This window comes from Canis aureus, chromosome X (genome assembly GCF_053574225.1).
Source record: "Canis aureus isolate CA01 chromosome X, VMU_Caureus_v.1.0, whole genome shotgun sequence".
Classification (NCBI taxonomy): domain Eukaryota; kingdom Metazoa; phylum Chordata; class Mammalia; order Carnivora; family Canidae; genus Canis; species Canis aureus.
This window is the reverse complement of record NC_135649.1, coordinates 19913979-19934725: the sequence shown is the minus strand read 5'-3', so window position 1 is coordinate 19934725 and position 20747 is coordinate 19913979. Positions and strand designations below refer to the sequence as shown.

At 38.2% G+C, this 20747-nt stretch overlaps 1 protein-coding gene across 11 annotated transcripts in view; it reads right to left on the bottom strand.

Moving 5' to 3' along the window:
• Positions 1–20747, bottom strand: part of USP26 (ubiquitin specific peptidase 26) — a 56581-nt gene that overhangs the window by 25352 nt on the left and 10482 nt on the right. For 6 of the 11 annotated variants that reach the window (XM_077887479.1, XM_077887474.1, XM_077887482.1 and 3 more), the window contains one exon: positions 9139–9260. The exons of 4 other annotated variants lie outside the window; for them this stretch is intronic. The gene's annotated coding sequence lies outside the window, so the exon portion shown is untranslated. The remainder of the gene's footprint in view (positions 1–9138; positions 9261–20747) is intronic. One more of the 11 variants, XM_077887476.1, reaches the window with a different exon arrangement.

Genomic DNA, 20747 nt, shown 5'->3' with positions numbered 1-20747 from the left:
TGAGAGTAATTTTCCTGGCTTGCAGATGGCTGCCTTCCTGCTATGTTCTCATATGGCCTCTTCTTAGTATGTGTGCATGGAGAGAGAAGGAACTCTGTCTCTCTCTGTCCCTCTCTCCTTAGAAGGCCACCAGTTCTATCTGATGACTACCCTTACAACTTTACTTACATTTAATTACCTCCTAAAAAGCTCTATCTCCAAATAGCTACATTAGGATTTAGGGTTTCAACATATGAATTTTGAGGGAACACAATTCAGTCCACAGCAGAGATCATGATCTTGGGGTCTCTGAGCATGACTGTTTTGTTCCAAGGAGATCTGTTATCTCTACATGGAAATAATTCACAAGATTTAATAAGCAAAAGGGGGATATAATCAGGGTCCTAAAGAGACACTGTCCCTGTGCAACATAAAAGTAAGTACTCAGCAACATTTGATAGCAGTCTTGGAAAAGACTATGACTAGAATGAATCTTAGCAGTAGCATTCAGGTGCCATCAAACTGTGGCCGCTTAAGCTCCTTTCCAAGTATCTGAGCACTCTGGTTGTCTACCTCTTCTTTCCCACAATCCCTTGTTGCTGCAGTGGCAGTTGGTTTTGGGCCTTCTTTCCCCTCCTGTCTGAACCTTTTCATATCCCTCCCCCTTACTCCTTTCTGACACAAATGAATTTATTTTCTGAAAACACAGCTAGAGATTCCTAGGAAGAGCCAATTAAGGGATTTCTCTGTTAGGAGATAGACTAGCAGCCCAGTGACTCACAGGTAGAGATTTGGGACAGGAATGCAGTATTTGAAATTGCACCTAATCATAAGGTTTGCCTCAGGTGAACCATTGGTAATGTAAATTTAAAAAGCCATTCACAAGTGATTTTCTTTTTTGCACTTGGGATGTGCTGACGGGACCTGGCTTAGGCAGTTTGAAAACAATACATATGCACTGTTATTATTTGCTGCTAAAATTATTGTTATCATTATATTCAATCTTTCTGCCTTTTACTGAGCACATAAGGCCCATTTACCTTAAGGGAAAATAAAAGACAAGTCCGTCTCAACCTTCAGAAATTTTGCCTTGGTTGAGGTGAACCCCCATATTAAATCAACGCTGTTCCCTAGATGAGTGAGTGACAATTCCATGTGGTCCCCAAACACAGCCACAGGCCTGGCTAAGCCACACTCTGGCATCTTTGTTCCACTCTTCACTATAGCCACAGCAGACTATAAATTGACCGCTAAACTCAACCAGATCTTCTGTGAGTTGATCACCTGAACAGAAGCCCACAGCCTTCAGCAAAGCCCCAATCATTCTTCATTTTTATTTTTATTAAATATTTTATTTATTTATTCATGAGATACAGAGAGAGAGAGAGAGAAGCAGAGACAGAGGCAGAGGGAGAAAGCAGGCTTCCCGCAAGGAGCCAGACGTGGGACTCGATCCTGGACCCCAGGATCATACCCTGAGCCGTAGGCAGATGTTCAACCGCTGAGCCACCCAGGCGTCCCTATTCTTCATTTTTAAATTGTATTTTGAATAGACTTTGTTATTTTAGAAAGTTTTAGATGTAATATCATCAGATCCATAGCGATATTCTTCTTTCATTTTAGACATTAGTGATTTGTGGTTTTTTTTCTTTTTGCAGTAGGCTCTAAGCCCAATGTGGGGCTCAAACTCATGAGCCTGAGATCAAGAGTCACATGCTCCACCAACTGAGACAGCCTACCCTATGTCTTCATTTTTTTAAACCTTCATTACAATGGCTAGAGATTTATCAATTTTATTGCTCTTTTCAAAGAGTTTCCTTGATCTCTATTATTTTTCTGTTTTTAATTTCACTTATTTCTCCTCTAATTTTTACTGTCTCTTTATTTCTTATGTTTGCTTAAGGCTCAAATTGTTCTTCTTTCTTCAGTTTCCTAAGGTGTAAGCTTAGATTAATTGCCTTTAAATCTTTCTCTTTTTCTAATATATGGATTAAATGCTCTAAATTTTCCTTCAAGCACTGCCTTTGCTACATTCCCACAAATTTGATAAACTGTATTTCCCTTTTTGTTTAGCTCAAGATATTTTTAAATTTCTCTTGAGACTTCTTTGATCTATGTGTTATTTTATTTTTTATTTTTTTATTTTTTTAAATTGTTTTATTTATTTATGATAGGCACACAGTGAGAGAGAGAGAGGCAGAGACACAGGCAGAGGGAGAAGCAGGCTCCATGCACCGGGAGCCCGACGTGGGATTCGATCCCGGGTCTCCAGGATCGCGCCCTGGGCCAAAGGCAGGCGCCAAACCGCTGCGCCACCCAGGGATCCCTATGTGTTATTTTAAATGTGTTGATTCATCTTGAAATATTTGGGGCCTCTCTAGCTATTCTTCTGCTATTGATTTTTGTTTAATCTTACCGTGGTCCAAGCACATACTTTACATGACTTCTAGTCTTTTAAATTTGTTTAGGTGTTTTCATGGTCTGGAACATGATCTATGTTGGCGAATGTTCTATGCGAGTTTGAGAGTATGTACTCTGCTGTTGTTTAATCTATAAATGTCAATTAGATCAAATTGACTGATGGTGGTTTTCAGGTCAACTATATATACCCTTACTGATTTTCTGCCTGCTTGATCTATCAATTAATGAAAGACAGGCATTGAAGCCGCCAACTGTAATAGTGGATTTGTCTTTTTCTCCTTGAAGTTCTATCAGCTTTGCCTTACATATTTGACAAACTGTTGTTAGGTGCAAACACATTAAGGATTGTTATGTCTTCTTGGAAAACTGACTTCTTTTTATCATTATGTAAGGCTCCCTTTTATCCCTGGTAATTTTCCTTGTTCTGAAGTCAACTTTGTCTAAAATAACACAGCTATTCCAGCTTTCTTTTATTCAGTAATAGCATCTTTCTCCATCCCTTTCCATAGGAACTACCTGAATATTTATATTTAAAGTGAGTTTTGGAACACCTGGGCAGCTCAGTCCATTAAGCATCTGACTCTCAATTTTGGCTTAGATCATGATCTCAGGGTTGTAAGATCAAGCCTCACTTTGGGCTCTGCACTCAGCACAGAGTCTGATTGAGATTCTCTCCCTTTCCCTCTGCCCTACCCCACTTGTGCTCTCTAAAATAAATTAATTAATTAAATCTTTAAAAAAAATAAAGTGGGTTTCTCATAGACAGCATAGAGTTGGGTCTTACTTTTCCATCCATTCCAAAAACCTGCTTTTTAATTGATATATTTAGGCCATTTACATTTAAAGCAGTTACTGATATAGATAGATTAATATCTACCATGTTAGTAACCATTTAATCCCCTGCTCTTATTTTTTCTTTCCCTCTATTTCTGCTTTCTCTGATTTTAATCGATCATTTTATACAATTCCATCTAATCTACTCTCTTAGCATATCAACAATACTTGAAAAGAAAATTTAGTGATTCCCTTGGAGTTTACAATCTATATTTACAACTAATCTAATTTCATCCTAAAAACACCATACCACTTCACAGGTAGTGCTGGCACCTTATAACAGGCATTCCTAATTCCAAACTCCCATCATTTACAGTACTGAAGTCAATAACTCATTTGTCAAAATGCTGTAATCACCCATCATTCTATTACTATTACCAGAACAGTTACTTATTAATTAAATTAATGTTTAAATTTTAAGATTTTATTTTCATTTATTCCCACTCCAATACTCTTCCTTTTTTATGTAGATCTGATTTTCTACTTAAATCATTTTCATTCTCCCTGAAGACATTCTTTTAAATATTCCTTGCAGGGCAGGTCATCTAGCAAGAGGAGACTAAAAACTTCAGAAACTCCTCAGACTTACACAAGTGGAATCTCTCTCAAGCACTGAACAGTGGCAAGAGACACCATGACACACCTAGGTGTTATGCTCTAGGTGCTCTATCTGGTGTTAACTAGGCGTTAGCTCTATCTGCTCTAGGAAGTGTTAAATTACTAAATTGTACACCTGAAACTAATGTTACTCTATATGTTAACTGGAATTTATTTTTTTAAGAGTTTATTTATTTATTCATGAGAGACACAGAGAAAGAGGCAGAGACACAGGCAGAGGGAGAAGCAGGCTCCATGCAGGGAGCCCGACGTGGGACTCGATCCTGGGTCTCCAGGATTATGCCCTGGGCCAAAGGCGGTGCTAAACCATTGAGCTACTGGGGCTGCCCAACTAACAGGAATTTAAATAAAAACCAAAAAAAAAAAAAAAAGAGCATCTGCTCCAGAATCCAATTGCTTTGGTTTGAACCCAAGCTTTGATGGATAAGCAAAAACTGAACTGCTTTAAGGCTCAGTATCTTTATCTCACCTTTATGTAGTGAGACTTAGCACTCCTCTTTCAGATAGCTTTCAGAATTTAATGCTATTTACACTTTGGCTGAAACGTACTAAGCACTCAACAAATGCCAATTGTTATTGTTTTGGGTGGTACTATTTACAGAACTGAAATCTGGGAACAAAGTTGACAATGGAAAAAATAATATTCCAAACATTATAGATTTGGAGACTCCCTATGATCACCAGGACAATTGAAGTAAAGAAACTGTCCACCAAATAGTTCCTGTAACTTCTCTCCCCCTAAAGCAAAGTTCTGGGACTGCCGCTCTTTTGACTGCCATTAAGCCCCAAGAGCCAAGACTGCTCCACAAATTCTCCAGGACCTAGCTAAGGACTTCTCTCAACAGATGCATATGGCACATTTGCTTCCTTGACCCCCAACTCCTCCTCTTCCTTAAAAACACTGACAAAAATCTCTAAGATATTATGAAAAAGTAAAGAATTACCTAAGATAATAAGATACAAGAAAGAGACCTGTAGAAGTACATTAAACCTAATAATTCCTAAAACTCTTATTCTGCTCTGTTAAAATGCATCCTATTGAGCAGATTGGTGTAAGAGTACAAAAGAAAGACAATAGGCCTTGGCCAATTCCTTCCCTGTGACCCACCATTTCCCAGTTCCAAGATGTTGAATGCTGTATGACAGAAAGGGGTATTAATCAAAATAGAATTCAGTCTTGCAGTGAAAGGAGATTTAGTGCATGAGAGGTTTGGAGTTTTATGCAAGCATTTCTCTAAGACCTTGAAGTACTCTTCTGCTATGGCAAGAGAGAGTATGACCTACAGAAGAAGTCCTAATTCCTAATACTTTATTATTCTGCTCTGTGTTGAAATGCAATCTGCTCAGCAGATAAATGTAAAGGCACAAAAATATGACAACAGTCCAGATATTGGTCTTGCCTTGAAATCAGACAAAAATTTAAAAAGCATTATTCACTACATTAGGGATATTTTACTTAAATGATATTTTCCTAATGCTAACGACCTAATAATTTACTTTTTTTTCTTCCTGGATTGTAAAAATCTTTATTTTTATAGTTTCTCTGAGTGCTTATCACACTGCACTTGTGGTTAGAGTAAAAATTAGTGATTTCTTTAAGGTTGCATCAATTCATGGAAAATTCATTATTAAATGTACTGGTGTAATCTTAAAGGCATACCATGCCCAATCCTGTAAAAGATGTTTATCTTAACCTTGCTAGGATGGTTTAATATCCAGCTTCAAAACACAGTAAAAATACATAATTATGGCAGTTTTCTAGTTATGAAGTACAACAAAAAGTTTGCTATTAATAACCTTGACAAAATGTTAAAATGAGACTATAGAAGGAATCTGTGAATTGATTGGAGTTGATGGTTTTTCAAGTCTTAAGATATTGTTCTGGAATGCCCCCTCTGCTTCTTAAATCCAGATGTAGAGAGGCACATTCTTTGAGTCTTCATGAATATTCCAATGAGGCAGAATGAACTGCAGTGTGTGTTGAGGGTCTTATTTCCCTCAGTCAATTCTAAGTATGAAAGCTATGACCCCATCTGTCACTTCCAAAATTACAATCTGTGTATGCTTTCACAGGTTGTGAAGTGAGGAATGGTATGTGAAACTTCTGCCTTAATAAAAGCTGCTTAAGTGAACAATGAATGGAAAAGAAGGTAAATACTTCTTCAAAGAAACAGTGCCCTCTAGCTCCAAATTCTAAGATCAAAAGCCTCACCTTTAATCTCAGAGTGTTGTTTGGGCATCTTGAGATAGTTTAAGGGTTGAAAACCCCCTTTTTTTTTTTCATTTACCCACTGCCTATACCCACTGACAATATGGACCCTCTACTTGAAAGCAGAAGAATTTGGTTAATTACCAGGAACTGGTAGAGCTAAGTGGGCCAGAAATCTTGCAGCAAGTGGGAGGCTGCATGAGTCTATCATCTGGAAGGTTTCCACATAGCACAAAACATAACATTATTGGGGGAAAATTCTCAAGAATTTCTGTGACAGAAGGGATGCCATATATTTCAAGGAATAAAGTTAATTGCAGAGCTTAAATGAGTGACTTGTTGATACATATTAAAGCAAAAACTATTTAGATTATCAAGGCGATATTTTGGGGGTGTTCTGCCAATTAAGAATGAGCTAATTAGCAACTCATACGAATGCACTGCTTACTACTGACTTTTAAATTTATAATTTTCTGGGTAGGGAGACTCCTACACAAATAACCTCCCTCCTTCCTTCATTTGTTGCTTAAGATGTTTTTAAATGGCTCATTTAATGCATGACCTTGTACTATTTTTATTTACTCAGATTCAAAAGGAAAAGGTGTAGAAAACAGCTGTGGAACAAGTTCACAAAATAAATCCTATTCAAAGCTTAGGCATGGCATTGTGAAAGGCAAACTTCATGATGTTTTGTCAAATAGGGAAGTCTATAATTGATGTTTTATGCTGCATAATGACATTCCAAGGGAAGGAGAATTTACATTTCCATGAGAAATTAAGGGGGATGACAGTAAGGGAAGGAAGATTATTTTTTATTTATTATAGAATACATTTGAAGATTAGAAATAATGACATCTGTGTCTACTATCACTGTAGTTGGAGTCACCATTATGAGTGAGAAGCTTAATAGGGTCCATCAAAAATAGGACCCAGGGACGCCTGGGTGGCTCAGCGGTTGAGTGTCTGCCTTTGGCTCAGAGCATGATCCCGGAATCCCAGGATAGAGTCCCACATCTGGCTTCCTGTGGGGAGCCTGCTTCTCCCTCTGCCTGTGTCTCTGCCTCTCTCTCTGCCTGTCTCTCATGAATGAATAAATAAAATCCTTTAAAAAAATAAGACCCAGGAAAGACCAAGGGAATGAGGGGTGCAGTGTCCACTGTGACCTAGAAAAGGGTGTCCAATGAATGAGTTACACAGTATTGAGAATGTGTTATCAGAACATACAGAAAAATGTCAAGGAGACAGATATAAAAAGAAATATGTCACAGAGGATTGGTCCAGGAGATCCAATATCAATCTGACTAATGAAAGATCCAAAAAGGTGGAAGAAATGGAAAATAACCAACTCTAAGCCCATGATTTTGAGCCTAGAATTGTATACCAAGTTATCAATCAAGTATGAGGTCTGAATAAAGAGATTTTCAATTAACAGTTCAGAAACTCTCTACCATATGCATATCTTTCTTAGGAGCTTACTGAATGATTTACTCCAGCAAAATAAAGTGATTATAAAAAAAGAGAGAGTGCTTTTAATGACCTGACCATGGAAAAGCAAAGGTACATCTGGCAGAGTGCAGAATGTAAAAGGGAAAGAAATGAAGGGAAAGACAGAAGCACAAAATAAATGTCCTTGTCACGTATAGAGTCTTGATGCAACAAGAGATAGAAGTTGAAGTACAGTGGCCAAAGTTGCAGAGGTAACTAGTAAAAAAAAATTGTCTCATAAATTTCAGGGAACAAGACAAGAGAGAAGATGAGGGTAGGGCAGCTGAGCTATTAGAGCAGAAGACAAGAGACAATTTCCTAAGAGGCCATTTTAAATAATGGCTATTAAGATACTGTATGTAGATAGGGAAATGGTCAGAACAACTAAAATCAGGTATTAGGGAGGGTTGGTAGAGAAACATGGGAGAGAAGGCTCTAGTTCATCACAAACCCATCTGTATGTTTGAAAGCATTTCTATTTTTTATTCCAAACAGTTTTTATTTTAAATAACAAGGAATAATGTCAATTTTTATGGTATATGTCCTCTTCTCCAGTGTGTTAGCATATTCTAGGCCTAGCCATCCACCTGTTATGAATCTGGACACCATGGGCCATCCCTCTTTCTACTCACGGACCCTAGAGAGCTTATTCATTCATAACACCCACCAGCCTAGTGTGTTTGCACTTTCTCACAGGTCTTTAGGAGATGGTGCTGGCAGCACTCTTGGCATGTCAAGAGTGTCTTTTTTGCCCTTCTAATAAAATTCTTTCCCCTATAACATTTAATTACTCTAATTTTCCAGTTGATCTGATGTGTTTAATGTGTTATATAAATTTCTGTTATGAATGATAGAATGTGGATAGTCTGATTTATCTTCCAGACATATTAAAACCAGCTAATTTTCTCTTCTCAGAAAATTATGAGTGTTTGGGTGGCATTTGATGATTATTGGCTGACAAATTGAAGCTCCAGGGTGAGTAAAAAGATATTTTCAATTTAATAAGTTGAATATGTCATTTTTCGATGTTGATGAATTTCTACTGGTTAAGAAAAAATCTCCCAGGATTAATGAACCTGTTTGGACATCCTGATACAAGCTTGAAGCCTCAGTTATACAAACCTTGAATGTAAAATTAAATCATATTGGATAAAAACTAAAACAAACACACATCCCGACATGAGCAAATGAATATTTGAAGGCTGAATAAATACAGACACAAGCAGCCTAGGGACAAGTTTACTAAGAGCTTTTGAAATGTTTTTCAGTAAAGTCTGTAATAATGTAAACATTTTAAGTATAATTTACTTGAGAAGGTTTGTGTGAAACCACTCATGGCTTCTTCACATGGGGTACCATCTCCCAGACCTCCTACAAGTCCAAAGCAGCAACATGACCCATTATTTAGTAGAAAAGGATTCAATTTTTAAAAAGTTTAAAAGCAACCCAACAATAAAGTAAAACAACTGTGCAATAGCTGAAAAGGATTAATTACATGAAAATTAATTATTATTCTAATATCAAATGCCACATACAGAGGTAGACGTGGTGTTGCAATTCCCTCATATGAGTGAATCAGTTTCTTTACCTACCTGTCTGGGCTTCAAATGGCCTAGTAGGAGCCTTTGTTCCCTCTGTTTCTTGCTTTTGCCTGGTTCTGGTCACTGGCTTACTTTATTGGATGTTTGGACAGTGCATTGCCTTCTGTGCCTACCTAGAACAAGACCAAGTAAATGAAGCACTACAAAGGGCTTCAGTAATCATCTCATTAGAACATTATAATATTAGTTTATTAAAAACTTGGACTTGGAGAGATAAAGGGATGGTCGGTCTGAAGTTCACGTGGCTGGTTAGGAGGGAACTGATAGTAGATAGGTGTCTTGTATCCAGCACAGGGACAAGAGTACATGGTAGGCAACTGAATGTCTTATGATCAAATAAGGAAATAATTGCTTAGAAAACAATAACAAGATTTCTTAGCCTGGGTAATATGTTGGATTCCTGACGTGGTCCTTAAAGCTCTAAAAAATTATAAAAGTCTACGGATATGTACAAAAGCCTATTTTTTTGAAGAGATGGTATAAGATGCAAACAGGTTATCAAATTGACCCTCCCCCAAAAAACGGTTAAGAAAACCACTGCTTTTGAACAAATAAAATGCATCCCTACAAATAGAACTCTTAGCGTTACAGATGGTATGATCTACCATACGGTCACCCTACTGTGTATATGCATGTGTGCAGGTGCAAACACTAGATGGGGTTAGCATTCTCCACAAACAAGCATACTATCAAGTTCCTTTAGCTTGCCCTGCAACCATGAAGGCGGAAACATTTTTCACTACCCTTTAGGATTCTTTCTGGTTGCTCTAAGAATTAATTGACATGAGACAGATTAATAGGAAAAAAATCAAATTCAATTACATACCTCTAGGTCTGAAAGAATATGAAACCCAGAGGTAGGCAGTCAGGCAACAGAGGCTTATATGCCATCCAGGGCTAAGGAAAAGAGCACAGGGGTCTGGGACTTCAAAGGAAATGAAGACAATTCACAGGAAGATGAAAAGAGTAAATGTTTGGTGAACAAATGTTTTCTGGGCCATCCAAAAACAATGGGACATAGAGAAGAATCTTAACAGACTTTGCTAAGTTCCTCCCTGTCTACCACACCTAGATCGTATTATACCATAGTTGTCTATGGTGATAGCTCCCTTCCTGGAGCAAGTCCTTTATTTAAATTCTTTTAGGTGGGCAGCCCGGGTGGCTCAGCGGTTTAGCACCACCACCTTCGGTCCACGCTGTGATCCTGGATCAAGTCCCATGTCGGGCTCCCTGCATGGGGCCTGCTTCTCTGCCTCTCTCTGTGTGTATCTCTCATGAATAAATGAATAAAATCTTTAAAAATTTTTTTAAATAAATTAAAAAATAAATTCTTTTAGGCATTTAAGGTATAGGTCAAAGGTTCTTCTTGAGTGTTCTGTTTCTTAAAAATAATCAGCCTAAAGATACATCCATGAAGGCAAAAGAAAAAAAAGCAAAAATGAATTATTGGGACTTCATCAAGATAAACAGCTCAGCACAGCAAAAGAAACAGTCAACAAAACTAAAAGACAACCTACAGAATGGGAGAAGATATTTGCAAATGACCTATCAGATAAAGGGCTAGTATCCAAGATCTAAAGAACTTATTAAACTCAACAGCAAAGAAACAAACAATCCAATCATGAAATGGGCAAAAGACATGAACAGAAATTTCACCAAAGAAGACATAGACATGGCCAACAAGCACATGAGAAAATGCTCCACACCACTTGCCATCAGGGAAATACAAATCAAAACCACAATGAGATACCCCCTCACACCAGTGAGAATGGTGAAAATTAACAAGACAGGAAACAACAAATGTTGGAGAGGATGTGGAGAAAGGGGAACCCTCTTGCCCTGTTGGTGGGAATGTGAACTGGTACAACCACTCTGGAAAACTGTGTGGAGGTTCCTCAAAGAGTTAAAAATAAGTCTGCCCTAGGATCCAGCAATTGCACTGCTGAGGATTTACCCCAAAGTTACAGATGCAGTAAAATGCCAGGACACCTGTACCCCGATGTTTATAGCAGCAATGTCCACAATAGCCAAACTGTGGAAGGAGCCTTGGTGTCCATCGAAAGATGAATGGATAAATAAGATGTGGTATATGTATACAATAGAATATTACTCAGCCATTAGAAACGACAAATGCTCACTTTTTGCTTCGATGTGGATGGACCTGGAGGGTATTATGCTGAGTGAAATAAGTCAATCAGAGAAGGACAAACATTATATGGTCTCATTCATTTGGGGAATATAAAAATTAGTGAAAGGGAATAAAAGGAAAGGAGAGAAAATGAGTGGAAATATCAGTGAGGGTGACAAAACATGAGAGACACCTAACTCTGGGAAATGAACAAGGGGTAGTGGTAGGGGAGGTGGGTGGGGGGTTGGGGTGACTGGGTGATGGGCACTGAGGGGGACACTTGGTGGGATGAGCACTGGGTGTTATGCTATATGTTGGCAAATTGAACTCCAATAAAAAATTAATTAATTAATTAATTAAAAAATAATAATCAGCCTAAAATAATCTACATGCCAAAGAGACACATTTGAGGGTGGCAAATTTTGCTCTCATACACATCCATTCTAAATACATACATTCACATATATAGAACCTCTGTGAAGACTTTGTCTACTTTTGCCTTTCAATATCACAAGGGTGAGGCATGACAGAGCATTCTGTAAATGGTACATAAAGAAAAACTTATTATAATTTAAAGCAATAGCATCATTAAGTTGAACATAATACTCTATTATTTCAAATCTTGTGACAAATAAATAATGACTACCATAAACAAGGTAAGCTGTGCCTTTTGGCAAGAAGAATTCTGATCCTTACTGGCTCTAAGAAAAAAATCCAAAGCCTTTAAAATGTCATTTGCAGATGGTTTCTATTCAATCTACCAAAACATATACATAAACCAAATCATATACTCATGAGATGGAAGAGACCTTATAGGTCCTCTGGGATAACCTCCCACCCTCTTCAGGAGACCCTTTTACAGCATTCTTGACAGTTTGTGAACATAGATTGGCCTGAATTAGAAAATCAGTCCAGGGGATCCCTGGGTGGCGCAGCGGTTTGGCGCCTGCCTTTGGCCCAGGGCACGATCCTGGAGACCCGGGATCGAATCCCACATCAGGCTCCCGGTGCATGGAGCCTGCTTCTCCCTCTGCCTGTGTCTCTGCCTCTCTCTCTCTCTCTCTCTGTGACTATCATAAATAAATTAAAAAAAAATTAAAAAAAAAAAAAAAAAAGAAAATCAGTCCAAACAACAGACAGCCAACTTGGTCATGATTGTTTTCATACCACCTTATGATTTGGAATATAGTTTTCCAGAAAAAAAAAGTACTACAAACACTAATTATATTGTTGATTTACATAGAGTTCCTTCAAAACCAGGATGAATAATTCAAATGGAAAGACTTTCAAAGAAAGTGCAACTAAGGGCAGCCCCGGTGGCCTAGCGGTTTAGTGCTGCCTTCAGCCCAGGGCGTGATCCTGGAGGCCCTGGATGGAGTCCCACGTCAGGCTCCCTGCACGGAACCTGCTTCTCCCTCTGCCTGTGTCTCTGTCTCTCTCTCTAATAAATAAATAAAATCTTTAAAAAAAGAGAAAGTGCAACTAAGAGAGTGTGATATTTTACAGCAAGCAGTATGGTTATCAGTGTACTACAACATTCAAACTAATTGTAGATTTTAGTGGGAAAGCCGGGATTGGAAACTTTCTAAATAGCAAACTTGTAGTCCATCCACAGAGTTAACACTGACTTTGTACTTCACTCTCATTGCTCATTTGAATACCTACTCTAGTGAACTATTAAATGTCCCCAATATACTCTATTAATATAATAGAATTCAATACTTGTTTGCTGAGTTAATGAGAGTAGGAATAATAGTTGTCTCAACTTGTTTTGTAGATTCCAAAAAAATAATAAACTTTTCTCCAACAGCATCTAATGGTTCTATTTATTTCCTATCTCTTCCAGTGGTTTTCCCAAATTCACAGAAAACATGTGCTTAAGAAAGATACTCCCTTGTGTCTATGCCTTCTAGTAACAATTTTGAGTCAGATTTAAAGCATTAGATCCAGATTCAGACCTCAATCGTAGCACTTACTACTTTCTAACTTCCAATTACATGCTTATAAAGGAATTAGAAGCATGTAAATTATAAAGCATGCTTATTACATGCTAAGGAGCTAAACTCTTACGAGATTCAACTATGTACACTGCATCACTATCCCCTTTCCACCCTTAATACCTCAAACCTAAGCCTAATCTAAATGTGGACACAAGCATATAAGAAATTGCTATAAAACTCTGGATTCTGGGTTCTGGAAGGATGGCAAAGACTTCCTAATGGCTGAATGTCACATATATACCAGTTGGCCTATGCAATAAAAAAACACCTAATGATACAGTTACTGAACAAGGGTGTGGCCACAGCATAGTGACATTGATTCTTGACCTAGTCCTCTCTCTGGCCTTGTGACTGTGGAGAAATTATTTAAGGTCACTGTGGTTCCATTCCTCTATGTGGAAAAGGGGCTAATGTACTGCCTTTGTTTAACAGTCCACTATGTGGAAATGGGACTTTTCAGTTCTCCAGAGAGAAAAGGTGCACAGTGGAACAGACAAGGCACAACAATACAAAACAAGGGACAGGATTGCAGTGCAGGTTTAATCACAATCTGTGTGGTCATTGCTAAGTTGCCATTTCTTCACTTATATAGTGGAGAGAGCTCCAAGGGCCCACTTGTCTCTGACAGTCTGAGACTAAGGACTAAATTAGGGAAGGGTATTGAGTAGCCCCTGAATGTGGCCTGAATTGATCGTATGAGGAGTTCCATATGAATGAGAACATACATGGTCCTGTGTTCATTTCCCAGTATTGAACACAATGCCTCTTCTTTACATGAATATACTCCTTAACCTTTAGGCATCCTGTAACTTTTCATTTCTAGGGTGCACTGGAATAGCTCATTGAATGCTCTGTTGGGGGACTGATCACACACATACATACACACACACACACACACCTGTAAGAAAATATCCTTTGAGAAAGGAGCTTGTTTAACTTATTTTGAACTCATTTTGGCTCAGTTGGTTGAGTGTCTGACTCTTGGTTTTGGCTCAGGTCATTGCATCAGGGTCATGAGATTGAGCCCTGCGTCAGGTTCTGTGCTCAGTAGGGAGTCTGTTTAAGATTCTCTCCCTCTCCTCCATCTCATTTTCACACTCTCTTTCAAATAAATAAAATCTTTTAAAAAATGAAAGTAGCTGGTTTCATTTCCATATTCAAGAAAGCAACTAGTATGTGGCATAAAACAGCCTTTCCATTTCTTTTTTAAGATTTTATTTTCTTAAGTAGTCTCTACACTCAACATGGAACTCAAACTCACAACCCCAAGATCAAGAGTCATATGCTTCATTGACTGAGTCAGCCAGGTGCTTATAGCCTTTTCATTTCTGACCTTGCAAAACAATCAATGTTACAACTGTGTGTACATATATGCACAAGCAACTGTTTGATAGCCTTGAGCAAGATTAAAATGCTCTAATCAGATATTTTTCTCACCAGTTCCTCCGGGAGAAGTGCAAAGTTTAATGCAAAATTCAGCCTGAACTCCTAATGCAAAGTGTTTCTAAACAACTCTGGAGATTTATAGCCTGAATGTAGAACTATTCCCTGTTCTTTTACTTGTCCAAATGCAAAGAAATTAATTTTATGGTCATAATTTCAGTACTTCTGGGACACTATCAGGACAGAAGTAAAAATAGAACATCATTATATTGTCAGGTCCTATAGCTGAGTGTGACTAATAGCTGTAGTGTCACAGACGTAATAATCCAATAAAGCTGTATACTCAGGGCCAAGTAACACCAGTGCTGGGAAAGATCTAAGTGTGGTTGCAGGAGCAGATTTCAATCAGCAATTCAGCTTTAAAGATCAGAGGTCTATCTGGGCCCTCTTACTTTTGTCCCCTTACTTCATACCTTTCTCTTGAGTACTCTCTCTCCTTTGTGGATTCTTGGGTTCGCTCTATCCTTGAAAAGCTAAAACAAGTTCCACCTCACCATTAAGATTTTCCAAGACTTCTCTATCTAAATTGCAATGTTTCCTTCCCCTCAACTATGACATGGGTTAAGTGAATGTAAGTTAGTTTTGCCTCTCTGACTAGGCAAAGGAACATTTCTTTGCCATGGGTTTTTACATTCCCTTCAAAGGCTTTGTCCTGAGTTTATTTCAAGTATGTGATACATTCTTTGAATCCCGAGCAAATCTATTTTCTTCAATGTTTTTGTTTCCCAAATGAGATAGGACAATTACTATGAAGCCTCTGAGCACCTTTCTAGTTCTCCTATTTCATCATGGTCCACACTGGTACTCCAATGGTCAAATACGACACTGCAATGAGACTATAGAGAGTTAGGGATCAGCAGACCAGGGATGGCTAATACCCACATTCCAGGCAGAGGAAATAGCAAGAGCAAAAGCCCTGAGACAATAAAACATTTATCATGTGTATGAAACTGCAAAGAGGCACAGAGTTATGAAAAGGCTGGGAATAAAAAAAAATTATGTCAGACAAATTGTCAGTTTACTAGCATTAAACAGCACTGCAATGAACAGTGTTACCTTTTAAGCACAGTTGTTTTATCTACTGCCCCACACCTAGAGGCAAGAGAGAAATGAGGAGAAAATTCCATAGCAGAAGGGAATTAAAAAAAATTATAATAGGCAATCAGACTATTTGAGTACCTTTACTTATATTATCCCTTTCTTTTGAGTTGTGTTAATTTATTGAATTATCTGTAAAATCAGTAGGCAGGTAGACTAGGCCAAGGATTATTTACATTGCCCAAGTCTGAGAGTTTCAGATAAATATGTGCAATAACATAAATACAACCACATGGAAAGGTAGAAAGGCAGGAATTTATCAATCCAGTGGATTAGCATATGCTACCAGAAGCCATAATTAATAATCCCCAGGTGAGGCTTCAAGGAGAGTGGGGCACTCAGAGAACATGGAAGCTCTTCAGCCCTTCGCACATACCTTGCCCCATGCATCTCTTCCATCTGGCCATTCTCATAACAAAGTAGTAAACTAGTTTTAAAATTTTCCAATGCCAAAAATGTCTATGTGATGAGGAATCAAATTAGTACTATTAGTGTTACTACTATTATTAAATGTAATTTATCTGGCTCACACAACCTTCTCAAACATGCAACCCATGGGGAAAACAGTCAGTTTCTTGGCGCTCTAGATACAGAGAAGCATTAAACAAGATGATACCTGTAAGTCCTTCTAGCAAGAAAGTAGGATGAATTTATAATTTACTAATTTCCTTCTTACACAATGGTGACAGTTTCTTACAAAGGCTACCTCCTCAAGTTCACAATATTTCATAATGAAGAACAGTATTGATGACTGCTGGGCTTTTGAAGTAACTGCAGGACTAAGTCAGGCTTTGTAGTAAGCAGCTTCAAAGATGGCCCTCAAGGATCCCTACTGCCTGGTATTCACAACTTTGTGTAATCCCCTCCCCTTGAGAGTGGGCTAGACGTAGTGCCTAGCTTTTAACAAGGAGAACACAGCAGAAGTAATGGGATGCCAAGCTGTAGGTTACTAAAAAGCTATACCATATACCAAAGGATAATACTCTTTCCTCTGTGTCCATTTATTTCCTACAATGTCAGAACCATTAGGAGAAAATCACACAATTAAAAGATGAGTCCAATAATAATGATTTGATGTTTATGTAGCCTAGAGATAATGGACAATGCAATAACATCTCAGGAGAACCAAATTTTAACTTTTGGTCCAATGTTAATATAATCTTCCTATGATATTGTACCTATATCAGTATATGGGTTAAACAACCTATGCTCCAGTTTATGGCCAATGAGTTTTTTAAAAATAGTCTATGTATACCATGTAACTGGAGTTAACTAGTGAGCCAGAATGGAAGGCCAGAATGGAACCTAGAAAGAAAAGACTTACCAAGATTTCACTTTCAGATAAAGGCAGAAGGCTGACTTGAGTTGGCCAAGTGAGTCTTTTGTTTCATCCAGCATGTTGGAGTATATCTGCCCCCAAAATATTTTATCTAGCTTTCAAGGATTAACCTGAATTAAAACCTCCTAAATTTACCCTTCATTATCTTTCATGACTGTCGGTCACTTTCTAGAGTGTAGATGAAAATTGTATAGCAGTTACACACTTGACTTTTTCAAAGTAGGCTGGGCCCAGGCATTGAAGTAGAGCTAAATGACATTTCAGAAGCTTAGTCATTTTCAATAATGATTCCCCTTCCTACTGAGTTTAAGCAGAAAAAAATATTGCATTTAGGTAAAAAGGCATAAGAATAAAAAACAAGTTACTTTATTAATACCACCACCATCATTTATATAGTACTTACCAGTTACAAAGTGCTTTTGTATACTGAGAACTAAAAGCATCTACCCACTCACAATGCACTGCCTACATTAACATGATTTTACTATTTTAGTGTCTTATCAAACATTATTTCACTATTCTGTATTCATCAACATGACTTTACTATTCCAGGTAATTCCTGCTCATGAAGAAAAACATTGCAAATAACTCTGTTGTTCATTCCAGAAACTTCCAGAAAAAATTCAAGTGAACAGCAAACAGGCTTTCAAGCAAGTAAGATTAAAACCAAAGCCCTTGTCTCAAAAGCCATCAATCCTAAACTATTATATCATGATCTTTACCCAATCCTAACCAAGCTTCCATACTCAAATAGCCACCTTCAATCAGATTCCAAAACCTCCCCATTTTGCTTTTCTCCCTCCCTGACATGCTAAGGCTCTACCGAGGTAGTGCTCTTCATTACCACAGTAAGGATAAACTCAACTTTGCCTTAGCAACAAGTTATTGTGGTGGTATTTCTGAGGACCCAGCATTCAACAATGCTTTTTACTTCTGCCCTCACAGCAACCCCTTTAAGAAGCTAGGGCAAATCTTACCATCTTCATCTTATACTAAAGTTCAGAGAAGTTAACTAATCTGCCAAATCAAAGAACATGAGTAGCAGAAGAATTAAAACACAAGATTAAGTTCAAACTAAATATTCATAAGTATAAAAATTTTAAAAGTCAGTTTGTGCAGACAGGGGAATATGAGATCTTAAAGACCAGAAAGGACAGATAAAAAGAGAAAACGGTACACACCTAGGTCCACATTCTCTTCAAGAGTGTATTCTAGATAAAGAACGGTATTTAAGTTGTTACAGATCACATGGGGGACAAGGATCCAAGAACCTGAGAATTAATGAAAGACAAGTCAATGATCAGAGAGAATCCAAGAGACAGAAAATGATGAAGAAGCATAAAGGGTGCAGTAATAGTAATTAAGAAACTACTTCGTAAAGATCAAGAGCCCAAAAAATCTAGATGGACTAGAAGAAAAAATCCAGTAATATCAGCATAAAATACTAACAGACTTACAGGATGATTTTCCAGTGACAGTTACTGTAAGTGGATTGGCTTATAGGAATTACATGTTTCCTAAGGGCACATGGCAGAGAAATTTATGGAATTAGGAAAGGCACACTAAAGATGAAACATGATGAAATATAGTCAAGAAGGACAAGGAGAGAAAAAAACAAAGCTTGGAGTGGATTTCAGATAGCCTGATGGTGTTCATGAAAAACAGGCAGAATTTTTTAAAAATATTTTATTTATATTCAATTTCCCCCATCAAGTGCCCCTCTCAATGCCCATCACCCAGTCACCCCATCCCCCTGCCCAACTACCCTTCCACTACCCGTTGTTCGTTTCCCAGAGTTAGGAGTCTCTCATGTTTTGTCACCCTCTCTGATTTTTCCCACGCATTTTCTCCCCTTTCCCCTATGATCCCTTTCACTTGATGGGATGAGCACTGGGTGTTATACTATATGTTGGCAAATCGAACTTCAATAAAAAAAAATACATAAAATAAATAAATAAATCACAAAAAATAAATAAATTGAATTTGCCAACATATAATACCCAGTGCTCGTTCATTTCATAGAGACAGGATTTAGTCGAAGAATGGATGCTTTCTGACAGACACAAAACACATCAGTTTCAGAAGTGTCATTACAGTGAGAATGTGTTAAGAAACAAAGGTCTGGGCCAGAAAACAAGGAGAAATCAGAGAAAAAAAGAGGCACTGAAACTCTGCACACAGAACTAGGCCAAAATAAGAAAAATAAATGGACCAATGTAAGGAATGAAAACTTAGAAATTTAGCTGAACCCTCCTGAAAATCACAATGCGGTCCCACAAGAAATCCTACAGGCAGCAATCATGACTGCAGATCACAATTCAGCAGAAAGATGAAATACAGAAAAGCTGAAGGAAAACATATTAGAGCAACTCCCCCACCCCAAAACAGCAGCTCATATGCAAAATTCTGTCCCAGGTAACCCAACTCTCTAAACAGATGAGAAGTTGAGAGGCCACCTATCCCCAGAGCCATTTTTCATCCCAGAGCCATTTTTCATCCCAGAGCCATTTTTCAAAGACCCAAGAAAAATCCACAAGGGGCAGAGGCAGCTAAGCCTACAGCAACTTAGAAATACAGAATTCATAGGGAAAATGGTAAATATATTTCACCAATTTCTCAGCTTTGCCAAAGGGCAGTACTCTCTCATGTGCTCAGAATGAGCGTTGGTATCTGCTTTTTCTTGATACGTATTTGGAGCATTATATTGGGGGCCCTTAAATCTCTATAATTCTTAGATGCTCTTGCCATGTGACTGCAGATTTGAATAGACAATCTAATTCCAAACTACTCATTTTCCATTGAGCTCAAGGTGCTTGGAAAGAAATGATTCAGATATATAAATGAATTCTGAGAATTGAAAGGTTTTTAGATAAAGGTCTCCTTACAAATGGGCTGATTGTGAATTGTCTGTTGAGGACTTCCCAGCTCACACACTTTCCCTTCACTCCTTTCCATACTGCCGAATTTGGCCTGTTTTCTTCCCCCTTTCTGTGGGCTCCAGAAGCACATTTATACACCTAAGACTTTCAGCTATCATTTTGCCAGGTTTAGAAACTACCACAGTGAAATTAGTATTTAGAATACCTACAGTGGAGCCCAAAGGTCTTTCAGTATTTTGGTGGATACAATAGATTCTCAGGACTGGAAAGAATGGTTCTCAGACTTTAGATGATAAAGAGAAGATGAACACTACTTACCAGCCTTTCCTCTTGTATCAAGAGCAATCAGTCTATCATTTTAATAACACAAGAAAGAGGATAATATTAAGAGCATGGAGCCACCAGCTCCTTGCCTGAATGTTTAAAAAAGAGATCATAGATGTGACGTTTATTTTTTTAAGATTATTTATTTATTCAGGGAGAGAGAGAGGCAGAGGGAGAAGCAGGCTCCATGCAGGGAGCCTGACATGGGACTCGATCCTGGGTCTCCAGGATCACACCCCGGGCTGCAGGCGGCGCTAAACCGCTGCACCACCAGGGCTGCCTGCAAAGTGTATTTAAATGAAGCATTTAAAGCAACCGATGCAGGACACCTGGGGGGCTCAGTGGTTGAGTGTCTGCCTTTGGCTCAGGTTGTGATCCCGGGGTTCTGG